General features: G+C 34.8%; 1 pseudogene; it reads right to left on the bottom strand.

Annotated features, from left to right (window-relative positions):
• LOC112849844 (zinc finger protein ubi-d4-like) overlaps positions 1–11,137 on the bottom strand; it is a 116,464-nt pseudogene extending 105,327 nt beyond the window's left edge.
• Between the last annotated feature and the right edge of the window lie 15,789 nt (positions 11,138–26,926).

Genomic DNA, 26,926 nt, shown 5'->3' with positions numbered 1-26,926 from the left:
TTCAGAAAGAAGAAGAAAATAATCCTGAATTGCAAAAGACAGAAGTAATTTTAAGGCCCTGGATCACTTGTTTGAAAAATGTTATAAAGAAATGAATATGCTTTTCCTCTTCATGAGTGGTTTTTTTTTTCCTTTTTTTTTAAATTTTAGATTTTCATCTATACCATAATATTAAAATTAAATTAAAAATTTCTACACATATTTTATGATAAATTTGGATGGAGCAATTGGGATCACAAAATTAATTGTGTTTCTACTACCCTACCAAAATGGAACTCTCTGTTTTACATGTCACCCAAGAATTCACATTGAAATCCTCTAGACTCAGACAATTCATCTTTTTCAAACCCCTGAATACAAATAAAAGTTTTTAACAGGTGACTCTGAGTGGCTGCTAATTAATACTCTTGGCCATCTCTTGGTCCTACCACTGAGTACCTCCTATGTTGCTCTCCTACAAATTATGCAGGAAAATACCTGTAACTCAGTAATACTGCAGCCAATATTAACACTCAATAACCTAGCAAGCACTAGAACAAGTCTATTTAGTTAAAAGTCTCTCAAATAGCTAAAGAGTTGGAGTTACATCATAGATTAGCACTATCTTTCATTTAAAAAAGAAATCTGAATAGACCAACACCAAATAAACAAATTGAATAGATAATTAATAACCTTCCAAAACAGAAAGCTCCAGACTCAGATGGGTTCACAAGTGAATTTCACCAATTAAAGGAAGAACTTTTACCAATTCTTTCTCTCAGAAGACACAAGCTAAAGAAATACTTCCTAACTCATTTTACGAGACCAGAATTAACCTTAAAACAAAGATGAGACAATAACATTGCAAATAAAGAAAACTGCAGACACAATACCTCTAAAAAATCATCAATAAAATATTAGCAAGTCATATCCAACACTGTGTAAAAGGAATTATATACCACAACCAAGTAGGATTTATCCCAGGTATGTAAGGCTGGTTCATAATTTGAAAAATAATTACATAACCATCACATAAAAAGGCAAAAAAACCTCACAATTACATCAATAGATGTAGAAAAATTATGACAAAAATCTAACACCAATTTGTGATAAAAATTCTCAATAAGGAATAGAAAGGAACTTCCTCAATTTGATAAAGGATATCTGTTTTTAAAATCCACAGATAATATACTAATGATAAAAAACTTGAGGGGCACCTGGGTGGCTCCGTCGGTTGTGCATCCGACTTCAGCTCAGGTCATGATCTCACGGTTTGTGAGTTTGAGCCCCACATTGGGCTCCATGCTGATAGCTGGGAGCCTGGAGCCTGCTTCAGATTCTGTGTCTTCCTCTCTCTCTGCCCCTCCCCTGCTTGTGCTCTGTCTCTGTCACTCAAAACTGAATAAATGTAAAAAAAATTAAAAAAAACTTGAAGCCTTCCTACAAATAAGATAAACTAGGCAAGTATGTTCCTTCTCACCACTACTTTTCAACATTGTACTGATAATCCTAGGTAATGCAATAAGACAAGAAAATGAAATAAAAGATATTGAGAAGGAAGAAATAAAACTGTCCTTGTTCTTAGATAACATGATTATCTATGAAGAAGACCTAAAAGAGCAGAAAAAAAACTTTAGAAACTAATGAGTGACTATAGGAATGTTACAGGACAAGGTAAATCCATAAAAGTCAATCATGTTCCTATATATCAATAACGAATAAGTGGAATTTAAAATTAAAAACACAATACCATTTACATTAGCATTTCCCAAAATGAAATACTTCAATATAAACTTTAAAAAGTATGTTTAAGATTTGTATGAGGAAAACTACAAAACTGTGATAAGGGAAATCAAAGAAGAACTTAAAAAAAGGAGAGATTCTAAATGCTCATGGATAGAAAGACTCAAGTCATCACATACACACTGTATGATTTCAATTACATGACATTCGGGAAAAGGGTAAAACTATGCAGACAGTAAAAAGATCAGTGGTTACCAAGAGTGAGGAGTGAGGGGACTCAGTTGGCAGAACATTTTTAGGGCAGTGAAACTTTCATCTATGGTATTATAATGGTGGATTCATGTCATTATACATTTTTCCAAATCCATGTAATATATCCAAAGAGTGAACTCTGAACTTCAGGTGATAAAATGAATCAACTTAGGTTCATTAACTGTAACAAATAAAGAACTCTGGTAGGAGATACTGATAATAATAAAGGCCATGCATGTGGTGGAGTCCGGGGTGGGGGGGGGGGGGTGGGCGAAGAGAAATCTATGTACTTTCTCCAATTCCCTTTTAACCTTTTCTAATGAAATAATACCAAGAAATACAGACAAATAAACACAAGTGGACCTCCTCTTGGTGAAGTATGGTAAAAAAACTAAAATTTTACCTACTCTTTTCTACCCACACCAACCACCACCATTCAAGCAACTGTGAAAATAATCCTGTTACAATTCTCCCCAAGAAGCAGAAATAGCCCAGAAACAACTAACTTAAGCAACAATTTAAGCTTAAATAAGAGTTATGTGGTATTATTTATGCCATACAGTATTCTATAATTTCAATGATTATTGTTATGATACCAACTAGAAGTTAGTATCTTTGACTTCACACTATTTCTGTCTACTGAATATCTCTACACCTAGCACAACACACAGACATTCTCACTAAAACTACTCCTTTACCTATTATCTCATTTAGTATCTTCCGAATCCTAAACATTCCCATTCAACTTTCCCTTCTATATCTCTTCATCTAATCTACTATCAAATATTCTGGATATATTCTTCAAGTATCTCTCAATACAGCCATTCTTTTGCTATACTGCTTCTCTTTTAAGGGCTTATCCCATTAACTTGCTATACATTTCTGCCTCCAGTCTCTTCTTGATCTGCACATTGTCCTCATACTTATCTAAGTCATACAGCAGATAGTATAGCTGTTCCATTGTACCCTTTTACCAAAAAAAAAAAAATATATATATATATATATATAAAAGATATTATATATATATATATATATATATATATATATATATATAAATAAAAGATATTATATATATATATAGGCCACAGACCTTCATTAAAGTACTCCTGTATAATTTTTCAGATTATTCTCACAATATTTTTCCTTGGCCTGTAATCCAGTCAAAATAATTGCACATCTAGATAATACCATTCTCCTTTTGGTCTCCATGCCTATTTCCAGGCTTTCCTCTTCAAATTTCATTCTTTATATTTTCTACCTAATAAAACATAATCTTCAAACTTCATCTTAGAATCATCTCTTTAAAGTCTTTTCTCTCTCTCTACAGTGAGATACTCTCTCTCCAGCCTCTCACTAGACTCCAGCAGAATTTCCTTGATGCTTCTATTATAGACATTATTAAGTACAGTGTAATTATCCTCCACCATGAGAGCTTTGTTACTAGATGTATGGACTTGGGTATATATCATTATTCCCCAGAAAAGAGGAATTCATTATATATATTGGCTCTTGCAAAGTACTCAATTACTCTAGTTCATCAAATGTAAAATGACATTCATTATAAGAGGCACATTATTCTATATACTACTGAGAAAAGAAAAAACTGATTGCAATTAAACTATGGCATGCCATTGAATATAAGAAACATCTCAGTTTGAAGGATGTTAAAATATGAAAATAAATGAGAGTCTTAAAAGGATTAAAATAGAATGCTTTATTTTGAACCCTAAATATTGTTCAGGGAAAATACAATAACCAGAAATATTTTTAATCAGTGTTAGTTTGCACATTTAAAGAAGGTATGTTTTGTAAACTATGTAACCACTGTGGGAAACATAACGGAGGTTCCTGAAAAAACTAAAAATAAAAATGCTATATGATACAGTAATTCCACTACAGGGCATTTACCTAAAGACAATGAAAACACTAATTTGAAGAGATATATATACCGCTACGTTTATGGTAGCATTACTTACAGTAGCCAAGATATGAAAGCAACCTAAGTGTCCATCAATAGATGAATGACTAAAGAAGATGTGGTGTGTGTATGCATAAACACACACACACACACACACACACACACACACACACACACACACACACACAAATGTAATTATTCTGCCATAAAAAAAGAACAAAATTTTCCACAACATGGATGGACATAGAAACCTCTATGTATTATACTAAATAAAATAAGACAGAGAAATACAAATATCATATAATTCCACTTATATGTGGAATCTAAAAAAAAGGCAAACAAAACAAACAAGAACACCCTTACATACAGAGAACGGGTGGTTACAGAGTACAGGTGGGTAGGAGATTGGTGAAATGGGTGAAGGGGATTAAGAGGTACAAATTTTGAGTTATAAAATAAATAAGTCACGGAGATAAAAAGTACAGTACAGAGAACATAGTCAATAATATTGCAATAATGTTACATGACGAATGGTGAGTACACTCACCATGGTGAGCACTGAGTAATGTACAGAATTGTGAAATCACTATGTTGTACACCTAAAACAGATACAACATTGTATGTCAATTATACTTCGATAGTAAATTTTTAAAAAAGGAAAACTGGGGGATGGTGAAAAATAATGTTACCTACATTACTTAACTTGGACGATTACATTTTTAATGTTAGGTTATTTAGAAGATGAAGTACTTTAAGGAAAATAAATTTCACACAACTGCAAAAAAGAGAAAGATATTTGTTTTAAAAAAGGTGTTAAATAAAAGCATGGGGAAACAAACAATACAGTTGTGACATTTAATCTCAAGTATACAACCTAACAATTCCAAGTATTTGATGTGATTGAAAACAAGCATTTTAAGTCACTTGAAACAAGTCACATTCTCTACTAAAATATGGTAATCATGAATACACAATTACAAGATATAGTAAATGAAACAAAACAAAAACAAACAAAAACAGTTATCATAATGATGTGTGAATAGATACTTCAAGTACATAAGTACTACATTGATTAAAAAAACATTCACAGGAGAAAAAAAATCTGTATTAAATATCTTAAAAGGAAGTAAAAATGGTATTCTCTGGAATATTGCACTAAATGAATCAAGAGCTGATAACAGAGATTCTAAAACAGCATTTGATTTTTTTATTATTTTTGTAATAAATGAATATAGAAAATATGATGTTTAATAATTAGATATACAATTCATCCTATGTTAAATAATGTGATGAGAATAAACTTTACACAGGTGTTATGAAATATATACTTTGACATATAAAATTAATAAATTAAGTATTTTAAATAGATATTTATCTCATTCAATTATATATCTAAAGGTTGACTGGAAAATGTGGGCATTTTCTTTATTTGGAAGCGATTTTTATTATAATATTTGATATACAGTAATCTTGAATTAACTGTACTGAGGACATTTCCTATGTCAAAATAATTTTTTTAAAGTGTCCTGTCTCAATGTGTGTCCATGTGAATGGGTCATTAAAGTCCTCCTAATGCACTGCTATTGCTTAACAACAACAACAAAAGTTTAGAATAATGAAGATAAATTAAAAAATATATATTAGGAGATCTGGCATAGTATCTTATTAAAACCAAGTGCTTAACTTTCTTAAATAAAAGAATATTAGATAAAGAAGATGTGATACACACACACACACACACACACACACACTCATACACACACAGGAATATTACTTGACCATAAAAAAATAATAAGATCTTGCCTTTGTGACAACATGGATGGACCCAGTGCTTATCATGCTAAATAAAAAAAGAGACAAATACCATATGACTTCACTTATATGTGAAATCTGGAAAACAAAAAAATGAACAAACACAGCAGAAACAGGCCAATAAATATGGAGAATAAACTGATGGTTGCCAGAGGAGAGGTGGGCAAAGGGATGGGTGAAACAGATGAAAAGAGTGTGGGAGGTAAAGGCTTCTAGTTATGGAATGAATAAGTCATGGGAATGAAAAGTACAGCACGGAAAATAGTCAATGGTTAGAATAGATTTGTACAGTGACAGATGGTAGCTACACTAGGGGTGAGCATAGCATAACATATGGAGTTGCAGAATCACTATGATGTACACCTGAAACTAATGTAACATTTGTGTCAGCTAAACTTCAAAAAAAAAAAGTTTTCTTTCTAAGTTTAGTCATATTGGAAACGATTTCACTGTGACACACCTACAAGTTAATACTCAATAGATATGACGGTATCTATACATATATGTACACATGTATATATGTATACATATATGGTATCTATCCAAATTAATTTAATGAAAAGTTTTCAACCAAGATGTAAAAATGAAAAAAAATAGTAGTTTACAAAGTTAATATATAAAGTGGGATAAAATAATTAATAAACAACACAGAATATTCTATTTCCCCCAAATATCTCAAGTTCTTTGCAAATGAATTATTCAAAATGTGGCAATAAATCAAAGTAGTAATTTGAAGGTTTTAAAAAAAGACATTATAAGTGATTTCAACAAAGAAGTTGTCAAAATCAATGGAAGTTTCTTTTTTCATAGTAATGTTTCACTAGAGCATAAGGTTTTTTTTTTTTTTCTGGCTACATATATTTAATTTACTAAAGAATGTTGCTTAGCAAAATTTTTACATAATAGTCATACAGCTTTCGATATGACATGGATTTTTTTCAAAAGTTACTTTTTTCAACCATCAAAAATGTAAAATTTGACCATGAGAAATTTAAATTTCATTCTTTTAAATTTTTTTTTTTTATCACAAGTTTACTCTTTAATCCCATTCCCTATCTCCCTCCTCCCACCACTTACCTCCTCCCAGTAACCATCAGTTTGTTCTACAGTTAAGAGTCTGTTTGGGGTGCCTGGGTGGCTCAGTCAGTTGAGCCTCCGACTTCAGCTGAGGTCATGATCTCAAGGTTAGTGAGTTTGAGCCACAAGTCAGGCTCTGTACTGACAGCTCAGAGCCTAGAGCCTGGAGCCTGCTTTGGATTCTGTGTCTCCCTCTCTCTCTGTCCCTCCCCTGCTCATGCTCTGTCTTTCAAAAATAAAGAAATATTAAAAAAAATTTTTTTAAAGTGTCTGTTTTTTGGTTTGTCTTTTTCCCCTTGCTGATTAGCTTTGTTTCTTAAATTCCACATATGAGTAAGGTCATATGATATTTGTCTTTCTCTGATTTATTTTGATTAGCATTATACTCTCTTCCATTGTAGATAGATAGATCATATACATGTCTATCACACACACACACACATATATATATATATATATATATATATATATATACACCACATATTCTTTATCCATTCATTTGTTCATGGACACTTGGGCTGCTTCCAAAGCTTCCCATTGTAAATAATGCTGCAATAAACATATGTGTGCAGGTATTACTTTGAATTAATGTTTTTGTATTTGGGGAATAAATACCCACTAGTGCACTTACTGGTTTTACTGTAGCTCTATTTATAATTTTTTGAAGAACCTCCATACTGTTTTCCAGAGTGGCCACACCAGTTTGCATTCCCACCTACAGTGCAAAAGTGTTCCTTTTTCTCCACAGCCTCAACAATACTTGTGTTGCTGATTTTAGCCATTCTAATGGGTATGAGGTGATATCTCATTGTAATTTTGATTCGAACATGGGGTTTCCTAAGGCAATTAAGTTCTCTAAGTCAAAATATCTGAATTCACATATCATGAGTTTTCACTTTGATCAAAGACAGAAAAGATGGAAAAGGACAAGATCTACATAGACTTTACTATTAGAGAATTATCCCTGCCCAATTCACACACATGATAAATTGGGAACCCAAACCTTAGAACAGAGGGCAGCCAGTATAATGACAAAGAAAGTGTAATCTGATATTAAATCTATGTATATTTTTCCTCCCATAAATACACAAATTTAAAAATAGTTGCCCTCTCTAAAACTAAGAGGTCCCCTTTTAAAACATATTAATATAATTGACAGTTAAATAATCCCTGCAATTAATAATTTTATTATTATCATGGTTCGTGGGTTTGAGCCCCACATCGGGCTCTGTTGCTAACAGTACAGAGCCCGGAGCCTGCTTTGAATTCTATGTCTGTCTTTCTCCCTCTCTTTCTCTCTCTCTCTCTCTCTCTCTCTGCCCTTCCCCCACTCAGTCTGTCTCTGTCTTGTTAAAAAATTTAAAAACATAGTAATTTTTACTATCACTTTTTATTTTTTGTCAAATAAGTCCCAAAGTAGTCTTGAAATAAGAGCAGATAGCTTTATAAAAGTCAGAAATGCCATGGTCTATATTCATCCTCTGAAACTCTAGCTAGACATCCAGCTGAGACTCCTAATGATCATTCAATTACATATTTATAAAGCACCTGTACAAAATGATATGCTACAGAATTTCATGTATATCATAATTGAATGGGAGTGGGATGGACAGGTAAACAATCACTTATAATTAACCATGGATGCTATGGAATTTCTACATATTAGGAGATTGTTGTGTGGAAAATAAAATGTTGAAAACAAAAGTACACTGTCTCTACCTGCAGGGATGCTGCAGAAAAGAAAAAAGAAGATGACTAGGTCTGATCCCTTTGCCAAACATGCTAATTACAGCCCTTCTGGTAGACACATGTGTGGTACTTGGTAATGGGAGAATCCTTAAATTTGAAATGCCTTTCCAAGATGTGCCTAGCCTGTTCAGAACTGCTTATGGAGAATAAACATGTAATATAAACCACATAATTACCAGGGTATAACTTGTAGATATTCATGAACTAAATAGCTCATGTTTGTGTAAATGATGACCTGTGTGCATCACTTAGGTATCACAGATGTTAAAACCAAATCAGAAAACATCACAATACAGCAAGAAACAATCTGAAGCACTGTGGGGAGTCCTGCACTTCTCCATACTTCTTCACCTATGTTTCACATTTACTGTTACTTTTGAAATTTTGAAATTATTAGCAAACTTTGGTATTAGCTAAGAGTTCCAATTTTTGTAAGATTTAACAATCCCATGGTGTGAGTTATCTCAGGTTAGCAATCTGATTTGAAGGAGAGGATTGTAAGATTTGTTTAGAAGCTGCATGAGCAAAGCAATGACTCTGTATTTACATAGATTATATATTCTGGGGTATTGTAATGGAAGGATTAATGAAGATCACAGAATTTAATACTCTGAGTCTATCCACTTCCTGGCACTATCACCATAGTGTAAATAGTGTACATACCTAATAGATAAGCAAACCTTATGTGTAATAGGCACATATCAGATACTTGGCTTAAGAAAAAAATGAGAATACCTTGTCACTTATCATTTCCTGTGCCATTTTTATTAGTTTACTAGGCCACTAGGTGGGCCAATTTAAAAGGATATTCAACAAACAAATGACATACATGGATATACATTTTAGGTAAATATGTTCTGCCCTTGACATAGAGAACAAATTGCAAAAGGGTAAAAGCAGAGGTGAGAACACTTCACAGGGTTAGGGGTGGAGGACTGTAGTTATTAATGGGAAAATTGATACAGGGTTTATATATGGATAGCAGTGAGAGTTAGAGAGATATTATGATGGATTAGCAAACTGTCCCGTGCCAGGATTATGGATAAGTGCAAGGTTCAGGATGAACATAATTATTTGTCTTCCATAAGTAATATTTGTAGATAAGAGAGAAAGGAGTTATAAGAAGAGTTCTGGAATACCATAATTTGTTTTCTTTTTTCCTCTTTCTTTTCTTTCCATATAATCCATTGGTACAGAGAATGGAAGAAAGGTGTTAGGATATCTGTCCTATGGGACTAGTCTATGGTGAATGCCTCCTAAATAAATATACACATAACCTGTTCCCATCAAACGTTTTTTTAGCTGCAAAGTGGATATTGCCAACAACTAAACTCTTCTATGAGTTTTTCTAAAGCTATATCAATTGTTTAATCTCTTGGAAAGTGCCTAAAATCACAAGCATGTGGGAGAAACTGAAGCATGAGGAAAGGACACGTCATCCTGAAGAGCCAGAGGAAATTCATATCAAGAATACAACTTCAAAAACCAGAGAATTTTGGTATAAATAAGAGATGGGGGGGGGGGGACAAGTGAGGGCCCATGGGGGCTTCCATAATTTAATACTGTTTGAAGAGCACAGACACGAGTAGCAACCGGTAGACCACACCTTGCTCTGCCCAGTGGACAGAGAGGTGCACACGCAGAGATCTGGGCTTTTGGGACTATTCTCCCCCAGGACAGACACGTCATATGCTGGGGACAGGGTACAAAGCAACACTGATGCAGGGGGAAAAGGGGTCATTGCTCTTGGAAGTGAATGAGGACAAGCTGAGACCACATTGCCACTGCATACTCCCAGGGTCTGTCTACTCCCCGTATTTGTGAGCAGGGACTGGGAGTGCCCTGGCAGTTTATGGGTTGTGGTCAGCCTTGGTAATAAACTCATCAGTGAGGCCAAGGGGTAGGATCAGGCTTAGGAGGCTGAAGCATGAGGTGGGAGGGCTCAATATTCATGGCTTCACATGTGCCGCCTGGGTAGTTACCTGGTTTGGGAGGAGATGCCCTCTACCACCGACTTGCTGGGTGACGTGGACCAGTTTCCTTCTCCTGTCTGGGCCTCCTCTCCTGTGACAGTCTTGTCTGGGCCCAACCGCAGATGAGACCCTCCGGGCAGGAGGCGACAATGCAGGCCTCCAGGAAAATGAGAACCGACTGCCCTGGGCCATCTTGGTGCACTCCAGGGCCTCCAACAGTGGCACGTCATGGATACACAGCGCTGTACCAGCACCTAGGCTGGGGCCAGCGGGCCAGAGTCTCGGGCCTCCTAGCAAGTCATCCCTGTACACGCTTCCACTGCTGCCCAGGCTGGTGTTGCCCGGGCCCACACTGAGGGCAGCGTCCTGTTCAGCCGCCCACTGGGCGCGGGGGCGTGGCAGCAGGACTGCCTGCAGGGCGGGAACCATGCCTGGAATCTCCAGCCAGCAGGCGCTGCAGGCTGGGGGCGTGGCCTGAGGCTGCGCAAGCGGCTGCGCCTGCGCAAAAAACTCGTCCTCAGCGAGCTCCCACCTGCCAGAGCGTCCTGGCTGCCCGGCTGGTTCGGGTACGTGGTGGAGCCAGTGTGGGCGGAGGGGAGGGTAGCCTGGGTCTTTCTCCCCCTGTCCATTCCATTGTCGGCACCTGTGGCTGCCGCCGCCCACTAGCTCCTCAAAGAGTAGAAGCCCAAGGCCACAGCTTTGACTCAGGCGTGTGGCCATGGTGCAGACCACCACTTGGTCCTTGGTGAAGGGCAATATGGTGACCAGGTCACCTTTGCCACCTGCCACCACACAGCAGCTGTCAAGGCTTCAGAACACGCAAAGCAGGCCCTCCAAAGTAGCTCTTTTTGAGCACACAAAAGAGCGGGGAATGAGAGTGGAAGGCACTCTGGCAGCAGTGCAGGTGCTGGGTGCGGGCTGGGGAAGCACTTGTTCACTGGCCCTCACCCACCGCCTCCTTGGCCAGTGGTGACAGGGCCCTTGCTCTTGGCGGTGCAGACAGAGAAGCCCGGGCCCTGGGTCAGCAGGCTATGCAGTGGAGCTGGCCCAGGTGCATAGGTCTCTGGCATTGTACGGGTTCAGGTAGCCACTGGCATGTGAAATCACGAACAGGCTCTGTGGCTCAGGGAGTTACTTCAGATGTGTTCTTGGTCTTCTCCATCAGCCATTCCTCATTGAATAGCTTGCTGGTGTCCTCATTGAGAGTCAGGTTTTGCACCTGGCTGAGGAGACTCCCCACCCCCAACCCCCATCAGGGAGATGGTCTCTGTGACAGCAATGAAATGGTTGAAGCCATGGCAGGTGATCTAGGTGCCCTTATAGATGATACAAATAATGCGAAAAGACAGGACGACTTCCTTGAAAATTAGAACTGACACCCATAAGGAGAAATATCAGAATAAGAAGTCTACCTGACACTCAGATGATGATAATTAAGAGATAATTCCCTTCAGAGATTGTAAAGAAATATAAAGAAAATTCAGGGAAATAGTAAAAGCCTATAAGAAAACTCAAATTTCATAAGTAATATGTCCATGCTAAAGGTAAGAAAATCCTAACATAGAATGTAAGATTACACATTTTGCTCCTACTGTAGAGGAAAAAATGAAATAATAAAAATTGTGAAAGAAGTAGTTAATACAAAAGATACCCCACCTCTAATGGTAATTACTCAAAGACAGTAGGTATTGTCAGACATATTTTCAAAGTTTATAATGCAAAACTTAAAAATATAGTATGGAAAATGTGATGAAAATTTATTTTTTTGAAAATAAAACATTATTTGAAGTCAAGAATGAAAGAGTATGGCCACAAAATGATATGTTTACTAAATAATGAAATGGCATAAATCAAGAAAAATCTAAAGAATTGTTTTACATGGAAATATAAGATTTAATTTAATAGCCAAAAAAACAAATATATAGTAAAAACACTCTAATGGGGAGCCAAAGGACTTAAATTACCAAAAACTAATGGGCTGATCTAGTGATTAAGGTAACTAAAGTCAAATTCTTTTAAATTTCTTCCTATGTAGAGAGAAATTAGAACACTAATTAGAGAAATACAGTTAAACACAAGGTTTTTTAATACATAGAGAATGAATTAAAAGCAAGTGGTATACCTCTCAGTTTCATCTAGTTGTAAAAAAGCAAACCAATGACAATGCATAAAAAAAATAAAAGATAAAACAACAGAAAATGTGAATAAAGAAGTAGTGGTCATAAAAGTAATAGAATATTAATTAATTCTTACATATTAACTTAAATTATCAAATTAACTTAAATATTTGAAATTTCATCATTATTAATATTTCATATTTCATAATTGCATAGTACTTAACAATCTAGAGCAAAGTAAGTGCTTAATAGATAATAGTGATCATGACAATGGTGATAATTATAATTGCTCTATAATATGTTTTAAAAGTGCACCTAATATATGCACACACACAGATAGATAAAATTGAAAATTGTACGTTAATGCAAAAATATATGTGTAATGAGTGAGAGGGCATATTTTTTCTTATTTGATGTTTTTAAGAAAGGATTGTGTGGTGAGAAATGGGTGGATAGAAAAGTCAGTGATTGAATCTGTCTTTCAAAAACTGAAGTTTTCAGTAGTTTATTAGGCATAGGCAATAAATTATAAAGAATTGTAACAAGTCAGAGGTTCTCTCACTCAGGTGTACATAGAGGTTTCTTATTCTGGGGAGGAATAAATATGAGGTCCCTGAGAAGTGGAACATACTTGTGAGAATGGTGACAGAATTCACATAATTCTCTGGAATCTAAGAATGAAGAACATCTCTATCACTTTCTGAGGTGATTTGAGTTAAGTTTTGGTATCTGGGAGGAAAGCAGACTCATAATACAAATTGAATTTCTAAAAACTTGCAAGAAAAAAAGTCCTTTTTTGTGTGTTTGAATCGCTGAAATGAAATGTTGCATCACTGGAAACTATAAAAAAAATATGAATATTTGCGCTTAATCATGTTATATCAAAATAAGTATAAATTATATTTATCAATTATATAATTTTCTACCTATAAAACCCAAGACAATCAATAAAAACAATGAATAAAACTGATGAATTTATAAGTATCCAAAGTTTAAAGTTTCTTATTTATTAATAATAACAGCCTAGAAAATTATGAACAAAATATTTAGAACAGCTTCAGGAAAAAATATTGTGAAGTACTTAGAAACAATTTTGATGAGAACGTTGCATGATTTCTGAATAAACAGAAAGATATAAGATGAGTCATAATTATAAATATATAATAACTTCACAGATTAACGTATAAATAGTACTGCAAAATTATTTGCAGGACCAAAATAATAAATAGAGAAATCCACAAAATTAATTACTTTAAAAGACTTACCAAATACAAAATAGAAACTATAAAATCACTATCATTCATATATAGAAAAGTAACCAGGTAAAAATGACAATTGAAAAAAATTCATTTCAGTAGTAGCAATAAAAAGGTGGTTCCATAAAACTGGAATGATAATTTTGCTTTCAAAGAAAAAGAATTGTGAAAAACATACTCAATCTAGGACTGAACTAAGGTCTTCATGAGGCTATCAGTGATTCAATCTTCTAAATTCTGCTGTGTCTTCTTTAGCATGTTGGCTCCATCCTTATGTTTATCACCTCATATTCCCAAGAAACTTCTTCACCTCCATTATATATCCATATTCCCAGCAGAGAAAAAGAGTAAGACAATATATAAAATAATATCAATCAATTAAATATGTTCTTTTATAAGCTTACAGGTGGGAGAGCACCTGGATGGCTTAGTCCATTGAGCATCTGACTTGGGCTCAGTTCATGATCTCACAGCCCATGGGTTCAAGCCCCACATTTGGCTCTGTGCTGACAGCTCAGAGCCTGGAGCCTGTTTCAGACTTTGTGTCTCCCTCTCTGTCTGTCCCTCATCCACTCACGTTCTGTCTGTCTGTCTGTCTCTCTCTCTCTCTCTCTCTCTCTCTCTCTCAAAAAATAAACATTAAAGAAAGCTTTTTAATTGTTTATAAGATATTTACTGGGAACATTATCCAGTATCATCTACTGACATCTATTTGGTCAGAATTATTGTGTCACACATTTATTTTTAGCTACAAATTATGGTTAGAAATGTAGTATTAGTGAGTTTTATTCTAAATACATTGTCTCCAAACTAAATGTTAAGTTCTGTTAGTTAGGAAGGAAAGAAGATCAAATAATCAATCTGTATTTGTCATTGTGTGTGCACACATACACACATACACACAAACACAAAGGTTTAAGTGGGATATATTCTATTAAAGTCTTCCTTTTTTTTCCTGTTCTTCAACACGAATAATATAAGGAGCAATTCTTGATAGTCTCTATTCTTTACTGTTCATCCTTTTGCCTAGCACACTGCCTAGGAAATGGGGCTATTTAAAAATACATATGTTTATTGGGGCGCTTGGGTGGCTCAGTCAGTTAAATGGTTGATTTCAGCTCAAGTCATGGTCTTACACTTCTTGAGTTGGAGCTCTGCATCATGCTCTGTGCTGACAGCTCAGAGCCTGAAGGCTGCTTGGGATTCTGTGTCTCCCTCTTTCTCTGCCCCTCCCCTGATTGCATTCTGTCTCTCCAAAATAAATAAACATTAAAAAAATTAAATAAAAAATATATATCTTTAATGTGTGTGTATATATATTTAATGTGTATATGTGTGTGTGTGTGTGTGTGTGTGTGTGTGTGTGTGTGTGTGTGTGTGTATGAATAAACTCAGCAGATTAGCTTTGAAACTGGCAAGCATATGATGCCAGAGGTTTGACTGACCTCTGGAATTCTTTGATGGTGACTGTCAACTAGAAACTGTTAAATAAGACTATGTGGAGGTTCTGTTGATAACATGAAAAAAGTAGGAAAAAGTAGAGTTTTGTATTTTTTTAAGCAAACGTATAGCATTGTTTTGTATTCTTTATAAAAAAAGCAATACACATAAAAGGTTACTGCCACTGTCTGAATTTTTGTGTTTGCTTTTAAATTCAGTGAAAAAAAAACAAGAATGTTAAGAATGAGTCAATTCATATGAAACCCACAGAAAAAGTCAGCAACTTTCCAAGATAATGAATGTAGCACACCAGAGAACAAGAAAAATAATTATAAATAAAGAATTCATTTCAGGTATTTGATTATTAATACTTTTTAGGCTGTTTCATTGAATGAATTCACCAAATAATAGACTTTCTCATAAACTGATTAGAAAAAATTTAGGAAGAGGTGCGCCTGGGTCGCTCAATCAGTTGAGTGTCCAACTCATGACTCAGGTCATGATTTCACAGTTCATAGATTCAAGCCCTGCATTGGGCTCTGTGCTGACAACTCACAGCCTAGAGCCTGCTTCAGATTCTCTGTCTCCCTCTGTCTCTCTGGGCCTCCCCTGCATGTGCTCTCTCTCTCAAAAATAAATAAATAAACATTTAAAAAAAGAAAAAAATTGAAGTTTTTTTTTTATTTTTTTTCTGATGAGTTTATAAGCAATTGACATTACAAAGGCAAGAAGAAGTGATACCAAGTTTGTGTGTGTGTGCTTGTGTGTGTCTGTGTGTGTGTGTGCGTGTGTGTGTGCGCATGTGGCAACTAAGAATAGAAGCCATATATTTCTTCCTCCCCACAAACCAATAAGCAGTTATTACTATCTGATTTCACAGATAAGGGAATTAAAGCTCTGAGTTTAGTAACTTCAAGTATATAGACTGGTGAATGGAACATCTACAACATGTACTCAGGAATATTTCACTCCAAAACCTTTTTGAGATATATGACCCGTTCTACCCATAATTTTCATACAAATGTATGTTCCAAGGAATTTGTTGCCTCCAAATATATGGCATTTATAAAATTTCATGCCTTAGCTACCTATTGGGCACGGACATTCTTTTTTAATGAGATTGTCTACTGTTTAAAATGTGCCTTTTAAAAAGTTTTCTAAGATACTCATACAAAAGTTTTATCTTAGAAATTTAAGATTTGTTGGCACTAAAACAGACACCCAGATCAACAGAACAGAATAGAGAACCCAAAAATGCCCCACAAATGTATGGCCAACTAATCTTTGACAAAACAGGAAGAATATTCAATAGAGCAATAAAGCAGGTCTCTTCAGCAAGTGGTGCTGGGAAAACTGTACACTGACATGCAGATAAATGAACCTGGACCATTTTCTTACACCATACACAAAAATAAACTAAAAATGGTGAAAGACCTAAATGTAGGACAGGAAGCCATCAAAATCCTTGAGAAGAAAGTACGCAAAAACCTCTTTGACCTTGGCCACAGCAACTTCTTACTCAGCATGTCTCTGGAGGCAAGGGAAACAAAAGCAAAAATGAGCTATTGGGACCTCATCAAAATAAAAAGCTTCTGCGCAGCGAAGGAAACAATCTGCAAAACTCAAAGGCAACTGACAGAATGGGAGAAGATATTTGCAAATGACATATCAGATAAAGGGTCAGTATCCAAAATCTATAAAGAACTTATCAAACTCAACACCCAAAAAAACAAATAATTCAGTGAAGAAATGGGCAAAATACATGAATAGACACTTCTCCAAAGAAGACATCCAGATGGCCAACTGACACATGAAAAAATGTTCAACATCACTCATCATCAGGGAAATACAAATCAAAACCACAATGAGATATCACCTCACACCTGTCAACACTCAGGCAACAACAAATGTGGACAAAAGGGATCTCTTTTGTACTGCTGGTGGGAATGCAAACTGGTACAGCCACTCTGGAAAATACTATGGAGGTTTCTCAAAAACTTAAAAATAGAACTACCCTATGACCCAGCAATTTCACTACTAGGTATTTATCCAAGGGATATAGGTATGCTGTTTCAAAGGGACATATGCACCCCAATGTTTATAGCAGCACTATCAACAATAGTCAAAGTATGGAAAGAGCCCAAATGTCCATCGATGGATGGATAATGGATAAAGAAGATGTGCTATATATATATATATATATATATATATATATATATATATATATACAATGGAGTATTATTTGTCAGTCAGAAAGAATGAAATCTTGTCATTTGCAACTACGTGGATAGAACTAGAGGGTATTATGCTAAGTGAAATTAGTCAGTCAGAGAAAGACAAATATCATATGACTTCACTCGTATGAGGACTTTAAGACACAGAACAGATGAAACAAAGGAAGGGAAGCAAAATTAATATAAAAACAGGGAGGGGGACAAAACATAAGAGACTCTTAAATATGGAGAACAAACAGGATTACTGGAAGGGTTGCGGGAGGGGGGGAATGGGCTAAATGGGAAAGGGGCATTAAAGAATCTACTCATGAAATCATTGTTGCACTATATGCTAACTAACTTGGATATAAATTAAAAATAAATTAAAAAAAATTAAAAAAGAAGAAATTTAAGATCTGTTGTGTATCTGAATGTGTTTTAGTTTAATTCAGACATGACCCTAATGATTTAGCAGCTCTTTTTTTTCTTTATTTTAAGCTGCCATTTGGCCTTTGGCCCTTGCTATTGAAAAGTCATATTTTTTTCTATCCCTCCTTATACAGCAGTATTTCCATCCCTCCGATCTATCTACCTACCTACCATTTCTATATCTATGTGTATTTACATGTGTGTGGGGGTATGGGTATATAGGTGTGTTTCTCACAGGTCTTTCCCTATATATTGTTTGATTTTTAACTTTCTAAAGCTGTAACATTCAGAGTTAAGTAGAGCATTCCATAATTTTAATATTCTTTTTTTTCTTTCTTTTTTTTTGTGAAAGCCTGTACTTCCCACTCCCCTTTACTCAATTCTCCCCCCATCCTGCGATCACCTATTTGTTCTCTGCATTTATAGGTCTGGGTCTGCTTTGTTTGTTTGTGTCCTTTGGTCAGACACAAAGGAATTTATTACTCAAAGTATCAGCATTTTCACCCATTCATGAACCTCAGTTAACTCAGGGTAGCTCACATATATCCAGATGACACCTATACACATAGTGGTTGTGTTATAGGGGAGAAGTCCTGAGCTTAACAAACCAGAATTTTTTATAATGGACAACCAGCATGCCTACACTTTTCCAGGGAAGTAAATATTACCTTAATTAAACTTAACAGTAAATCCTACTGCACTTTGCTTCAGAGGATGGCATGATTACCTTCTGAACCTGTAAGCAAACCTGTCCTTAGCTCCAGAGAGATTCTGTTTTCCAAGACTATACAATTAAAAATACAATACAGGGGCGCCTGGGTGGCTCAATCGGTTAAGCATCCGACTTCGGTTCAAGTCATGATCTCACAGGTCGTGAGTTTGAGCTCCGCATCAGGCTTTGTGCTGACAGTTCAGAGTCTGGAGCCTGCTTCAGATTCTGTGTCTCCCTCCTCTCTCTCTGCTCTTCCCCTGCTTGTACTCTGTCTCTCTCTCTCCCCAAAAAAATAAACATTAAAAGTTTTTTTTAAATACAATACAATACAAACTTCAAAACAAACAAAATTCAAACAAGAAAGAGAAGTCAGTGCTTTGTCCATAAAATATGCAGAAATCTAACAGATATGGAAAAGTGTCTCCCAATAATCTGCATATTACTTTTCTGAGCAAGGCCTGCTCTTTTCCCAACATAACTTGTCATTTGACGTGTATATTCTCTTCTCAATCTTCAAGTGTTGATTATTTTACAAAGATATTTATGTTGTTTAATCCACTTTTCTAAAGTTCAACAGGTCATAAAATAACATGATTGATGGAAAATATATGAGATAAAACAATAAAGTACAACAAAAAATAGACAAAAATTTCAAGGTATATATACCTACTGAGGAGGAGTGGGAAGTATAGAGTCGGAAATTCGTTCACACAAATCCTGTGTGGGATTAGTAATCCCTATATATTTTTTTTGTTTTTACAAAGTAATCCCTATACTTAAACTGAATACTGAGAAATATTTTTCCCTGAAAAATGTTATAAATAGTATTTTATACATGCTTATCAATATTCAATAAAGGCAATCAAATTACTATTTTAAAAGATTTAAAATGTTTATACTACTACAATCTAGAGACTTTTTCCCCTAAGAAGTACAGTATATGGGTCGAATTTGTTTGCATACTGTACACTTAATTCTATTCTGTGGTCACATACTGCACCACCAGCATTGAGTTTGGGTTTTTCCAATTCCCAATATTGATGACGAAAGGAAGTAGTAGACCTGCTTATTTGGTAAACCATGAAATTGCTGGTGTTGCCCATATAATCTTTGGCTCTGAGGAATCCTGCATGAGTAAAACTGCTACGCAAATCATTACTGAATTGTAAAACCAATACAAATAATTTCCCATTGACCAGGAACGGAAAAATGCTGCAGACAAACTGGGATTATGATTTAGTAAAAGGCATAGCCCTAATTATGTTAATTTTGGGGGGGAAATAATTTAGTTCTCTATCTCTTAATGGCCATGCTATGTGATTACAGAAATTAAACCTTAGTCTGTGTAACTAAAGCATTCCAAGATGACATGACTATGCCTCTGAAAGAGTGAATATTTTCTGATATATAGAACAATAAATGTTAACACAAACTTTTTAAGTAAGGAGTGAATCATACTATTTTGTGACGGGTTTTTTATTTTTTGCCAAGGTACCAACTTACCTTAATAGGTAAATCTGTTTAAAGGTATTATTACATAAAAATGAACTTCATTAACAATGCAGCACTAATTTCATTATAAAAATACCAAAAATATGTTACCGTTTTTTTATTGTCTATTATGTCAATTCCACTTGTTGTTTATGTATGAATTCCCTCTTGTTTTCAGGAAAAACTATGCAGCTTAGTGATATTAAGCATCCAGAGATTCCTTGTACACTTAAGAAATGGATTAGATGCCCATTATAGTGTTTTATGACAACTTTTATGAGACTCAATGCACCATATTCATATTATAATCATACTAAAAGTAGCATAATACTTGAAATTATTGTTAAAGTAGTGTGAAAATTTAATATAGATATTGAACATTTTCTAGAGGAAACTGTGAAATTCCAATGTGTTCTTTTTTTAGATGTGTGACTTTGAGTTAGTTATTTAAGCTTTGGGTCTCAATTTCTGATTTAAGGGGACTAAAAGAAATAGCATTATAGGGTCGTTTTGAATATTCAATAGAATGTATGCACATTAAAATATGTCACACAGTGTCTGCAAAATGTAGATTCTCAGTAATCAATGGATAATAATATCATGTGTTTTTTTTTTTTTTTTGCATTTCAAAAATCGCAAATAACTGAGAAAAATTAAGGTAGGGGAGGATGAGATCACAAGCGTGTGTGTGTGTGTGTGTGTGTGTGTGTGTGTGTGTGTATAACCCTGAGAGAAATAAAAATATTTTGAAGAAAAGTTTAAAAGCAATCAAAATACAGGAGAAAAAAAAGTCACTTTACAGTTACTGAGGGGCCTTGTCTTCAGCACCTTTTAATTGGAGCATATTCTGCACATTTTGGATTTGATATTGAAAACAAATAATGCACTTGAGTGCATTGATGACATAAGAGATAATGGTTTTGAATTCTACATTTGATTGATTAGATTTACTGCCCTCTTACATTTTAACTTACCTAAACAAAAGTTATTTAAGGGAAAAAGTCATCATGTCTAGTAAATGTACTGGAGTATCTGCTATGGAGCATTTAATAGAGTCATTGCCCCACATTCTTAGTATGTGAGAGGCAAGCACAACATGAAGGTCAATAAGAATGTAGAATTTTGCAAATTTGGTAAATGAATTTGGTTGTTTAATATGTTTATGTTTGAGTTAAATGGATTTTTTAATATTTCATTTGTAAGGTAAATATATATGTTCTATTTTATTGTTTGGGTGAATCACAGTTGTGGAGCATATATTGTACATTCACCAGAAAGAAAAATTCAGGAGGAACAAAAAATAGACATCCATGACCCTATATTTTGTTATAATTCAGCATTGTTTACTTGCCATATTTACCACAGTTAGCAAGAGTTTATATGTTTAGCAAGGGGGAAAAGTCATTATCCAAATAGTCCTAGTCAAATCTTAATGATTATGCCATTCGAACCCCATTAAATATACCATGGACTAATTAAGTGGCTATAAAATTAAATGTTGACTTGCAGCTTGTATTTATTCGTGTGAAAAAAAATTAAGACCCAAAACAATTTTTAATAAAGTAGTTTTTGACAATGACCCATGTCATAATCAGTATTAAGATTAATTAGAGCCTGACATTGTTAGTTATATTTCTAATAATTTATTTTATCAGAATTTAATTCATATCAATATGCTACTAGTGTAAAGATAAACCTGAGAAGAAAAATATTTACAAACTTACTACACCTATCCGTAAGTTGACACATCAAAAAGCCTGTGGGAAAATAAGGAAGAAAGAGGCAAAATATCAGTTTAAGGCTCTACATTTTGAAAACAGGGCATAGTAAGGAAGTCTGAGGACTGATTCTGATTCTCAATAGCGAGGTGGTTTTGGGCAATATACTGAAACTTTTTAAGTGTTAGTTACTTCTTCAGTGAAATGGTTGATGATAGTTTTCAACTTAAAGCATATGGGGAGAATTAAAGGAGATAATATTTGCAAAGCATTTAGAACATTAGGCATCATAAATATTCAATAAATGCAAGTTTCTAAAAGTCACCTACACACAACTTTCTCAGACTCTCTTTAAATTATATGACCCTCATTTTCCTTTGACAAAAGGCATGGATTAGAGCACTATTTCTCAAAAGTTAATGGAGATCTCATTGGAAATGCAGATTCTGACCCATTTTGACTGGTGGGATCTGAGTTTTTCATGTTTAACAAACTTCCTGCTGATGCTGATGTTTCTGGTCTTGGGACCACACTGAGGAGTAAGGCATTCAAACTTCCCCTGTTTCTATTTTTATTTTTGATTTAATTTTATTTAAATCCAAGTTAGTTAACATACAGTGTAATAATGATTTCAGGAGTAGCATTTCGTAAGTCATCATTTACATATAACACCAGTGCTCAGTCCAACAAGTGCCCTCCTTAATGCCCATCACCCATTTAACCCATCCCCTACCCACCTGCCCTCTAGTGACCCTTATTTTGTTTTTTGTATTTAAGAGTCTCTTATAGTTTGCCTCCCTGTATGTTTTTACCTTCTTTTTCCTTCCCTTACGCTATGTTCATCTGTTGTGTTTCTTAAATTCCACACATGAATGAAATCATACGGTATTTGTCTTTCTCTGACTGACTTATTCACCTAGCATAATACATTCTAGTTCCATCCATGTTGTTGCAAATGGTAAGATTTCATTCTTTTTGATCGCCAAGCCCCTGTTTTTAATAATGCAGTAATCACAGGAAGCCCCACAGATCATAGTCAAATACCACCATCTCCTCCAAAATCATCCATTTGAAGGATAGTTAGAGATTATGAGAGGTGTAAAGAATTATAGAAAGCAAAGTCTCACTTGTACTTTCTCCTTTGTTCCAGATAACTCCTTTTAGGATTGCTGTGGGGATGATAATCTAAGAGCTGCTCCCTGTGGATGAATGGTAAGTGCGTCATTTGGCAAAGATTTTCACTACATTGCCTCCCATGCTGTGTAGGCCTGCCAAAATAAGGAAAATAAAACCTCTCTGAAATGACAAAGTCTGGCTTACTTATAGAAAATGCTTTAGATTGTATTTTAGCCTTCAAAACACTTTTTTACAAAAACCTTATTAAAAAAAAATCATGGCTATGTCCTGGAGCTGTCAATTGTTTCATTACAGACAAAATCATTCTACATGGAACAATAAAACACATTTCCCAGCATATAAATTCAATTATGTTTATTTACTTTGCATGTGAATAGACATAATTTGATTCTAGGTAGAAAAAAATTAAAACTTGCCTGCCTCTTCCAGGGATGATGTTAACAACATTTGGTTTAAAATGTTATTTTTAAAAAGTATTCTTTCCTGTATGTTTGTGTAACCCAATGCCTAGAACCTTGGAGTTGGGTGTAGCCTAAGGAATTAAGCCTTCCCATTCACCTCCCTTGTCCAAAGGAGTAACACAAACACATACACGGAACAAAGCATCAAGAAGCTCAGGGGTTGGGCTGTTGTTTCACTTTTATCCAATATGTTCAGAGCAATCCTTTCCATTTACAACTTCAGAAGAAAAACTAAAGAAAAGACAAGCAGAAAAACAGAGAAACATTTTATAAGTTTTTACTGTCAGTCATGTAATTCTTTACACTGAGAGGACAGGACTTTCCACTGCTACTATCTTCAGCTAGCTGTCCCACAAATATAAGCTTTATGTTCAATGACAAATTATTCAGAGATAAAATAGTGCCTAGCAACCAATATTTGTTGAATGAATAAGTGTTCATTCAGGGATAGGTTGCTCACTACATCATAGAGAAGCCCAATAACATTGGAATAAATGAAACTCTAGATACATTTATTTATAGGAAATTCTTCACTGAAGTGAAATCATTTATTTGTAATTTCCTCTCAATGGTTTTAGAATTTATAAAATATTTTTCCCAAATGAAAGCCATTTAAAAATTTGTCACATCATACCAAATTCTTTTCATGGCCTATATATTCACAATTTTTCTTTATCATATGGCTTAGCTGGAAGATAAAATTCTCTGTAGACATCCCAATTTTGTATGGGCCTTTGCCAAGTTTAAGCACTTCTTACTATCCATATAGTCAGGCTAGTTTTTTTTAATTTCATCTTTTCCTATGTTACCTAGTTAGCTTCTATATGTAATTATGTAGAAGTCTTAGAATAAATTGGAATCTTTCACTCTGAACTTCATAAATTGCTCTGGTTTTATTTTGCTTTATTTTCAGACCAGTGAAAAGTTTGTTAATATCACATTTGTAATTGATCATATGAATTAGCCTTATAAGTTTTATCCATATATGTTATGAACATTAATTTCATTATTACATTCAAATTATTGACAGAAATTTTGAGCTCTTTAAGTACAGAATCATATAGCCCTATATCTGAAGTTTATTCTAATAATGTTTATGGATTCTATTAATGTACATAATTCCATTATTAAAATAATTGAATGTGCCAAATGTAGTATAAGATTATGAGAATCCTAAAATGAGTAGACTGTCATTTCTTAAGACTCATTAACTTTTTCACACAAAAAACTCTCTACTTTCCTATACTTTGTTGTAGTGCTGATGACTGTACTGAATTATGCACACATTCTATGTAAATGTATCTAGTATTCAACTGCAAAATAGCTGGCAGGACAAGACTGTGGTTCCTAACTCTAAAACCAAGAAATTTATGCTTCACAAACTGACTTAAGATCCACAAGTGTAGCTCCATTAGTACTATGGTATAACCAACTGTAATAAATAGCTAGAAACAATGCTTAACACAGGTCCAAATACAGCTATAAGGTTAATAATCTCATATTAATCATCATCATGATCATCATCATTCTGATCAGGACTCCGATGGTTATGAGTTGGTCATTTGCGTATGATGATCATCTTTCATCTTAATTCATAACAGTATAACTATCTGTTCTCTGAAAGACAAGGAGAAGCTGACCTCCATTGTCTTTTCTATCAGAGAATGTCTAATGACCCACATGCCTTGCAGGACATAATTGTAGAAGAATAATTCAATGTTTGACAGTTTCCATAGCATATTTCCTGGCCTTCTAGTCTTTCTTCCCACCCGAAACTGTCTTATCATAAAAAATTCCTTCATTTTCTTTCCATAACTAGTGTAGAACATCAGCAAAACCCCAGTGTCCATATTTTTAATACTGTGCTTTCTTCTAAAAGGGACAATTTTGTGATATATGCATAATTTTAACCTTTGTATCAGTGGTTGTGAATGCTATATCTATACTGTTCAATATGTAAAATAAATAAAGAGATAAATAAAATCAGTGAAAAGATGAACGTATCGATGTTCAACCTTAAATGTTTAATTCCAGTTTCCAACAATTTCAACTTATATACTGGTACATATTTTCTCTATATCTCCTACACTATGAATTTCTTTCTTTATTTTCTAATCTCAATGACCAATTTAATTCCATTTGCATAAACTTAGCCTTATTTATCCTTCCCAAATATGAATGAGACATCTTTTCCCACAAGATATTAAAATACACTACAATTCTACTAGAACTGATACATGAATTCAGCAAAGTTGCAGGATACAAAATCAATGTACAGAAATCAGTTGCATTCTTATACACTAACAATGAAGCAACAGAAAGACAAATAAAGAAACTGATCCCATTCACAATTGCACCAAGAAGCATAAAATACCTAGGAATAAATCTAACCAAAGACGTAAAAGATCTGTATGCTGAAAACTATAGAAAGCTTATGAAGGTAATTGAAGAAGATATAAAGAAATGGAAAGACATTCCCTGCTCATGGATTGGAAGAATAAATATTGTCAAAATGTCAATACTACCCAAAGCTATCTACACATTCAACGCAATCCCAAACAAAATTGCACCAGCATTCTTCTCGAAACTAGAACAAGCAATCCTAAAATTCATATGGAACCACAAAAGGCCCCGAATAGCCAAAGTAATTTTGAAGAAGAAGACCAAAGCAGGAGGCATCACAATCCCACACTTTAGCCTCTACTGCAAAGCTGTCATCATCAAGACAGCATGGTATTGGCACAAAAACAGACACATAGACCAATGGAATAGAATAGAAACTCCAGAACTAGACCCACAAACGTATGGTCAACTAATATTTGACAAGGCAGGAAAGAACATCCATTGGAAAAAAGAGAGTCTCTTTAACAAATGGTGCTGGGAGAACTGGACAGCAACATGCAGAAGGCTGAAACTAGACCACTTTCTCACAACATTCACAAAAATAAACTCAAAATGGATAAAGGACCTGAATGTGAGACAGGAAACCATCAAAACCCTAGAGGAGAAAGCAGGAAAAGACCTCTCTGACCTCAGCTGTAGCAATCTCTTACTCAACACATCCCCAAAGGCAAGGGAATTAAAAGCAAAAATGAACTACTGGGACCTCATCAAGATAAAAAGCTTCTGCACTGCAAAGGAAACAATCAACAAAACTAAAAGGCAACCAACGGAATGGGAAAAGATATTTGCAAATGACATATCGGACAAAGGGTTAGTATCCAAAATCTATAAAGAGCTCACCAAACTCCACACCCGAAAAACAAATAACCCAGTAAAGAAATGGGCAGAAAACATGTATAGACACTTCTCTAAAGAAGACATCCGGATGGCCAACAGGCACATAAAATGATGCTCAACGTCACTCCTTATCAGGGAAATACAAATCAAAACCACACTCAGATATCACCTCACGCCAGTCAGAGTGGCCAGAATGAACAAATCAGGAG

The sequence above is a fragment of the Puma concolor genome, chromosome C2 (genome assembly GCF_028749965.1).
Source record: "Puma concolor isolate L17-30 chromosome C2, mPumCon1.1.hap2, whole genome shotgun sequence".
NCBI classification, from domain to species: Eukaryota; Metazoa; Chordata; class Mammalia; order Carnivora; family Felidae; genus Puma; species Puma concolor.
Note: the sequence above shows the minus strand (reverse complement) of the source record. Positions and strands in the feature narration are given on the sequence as shown.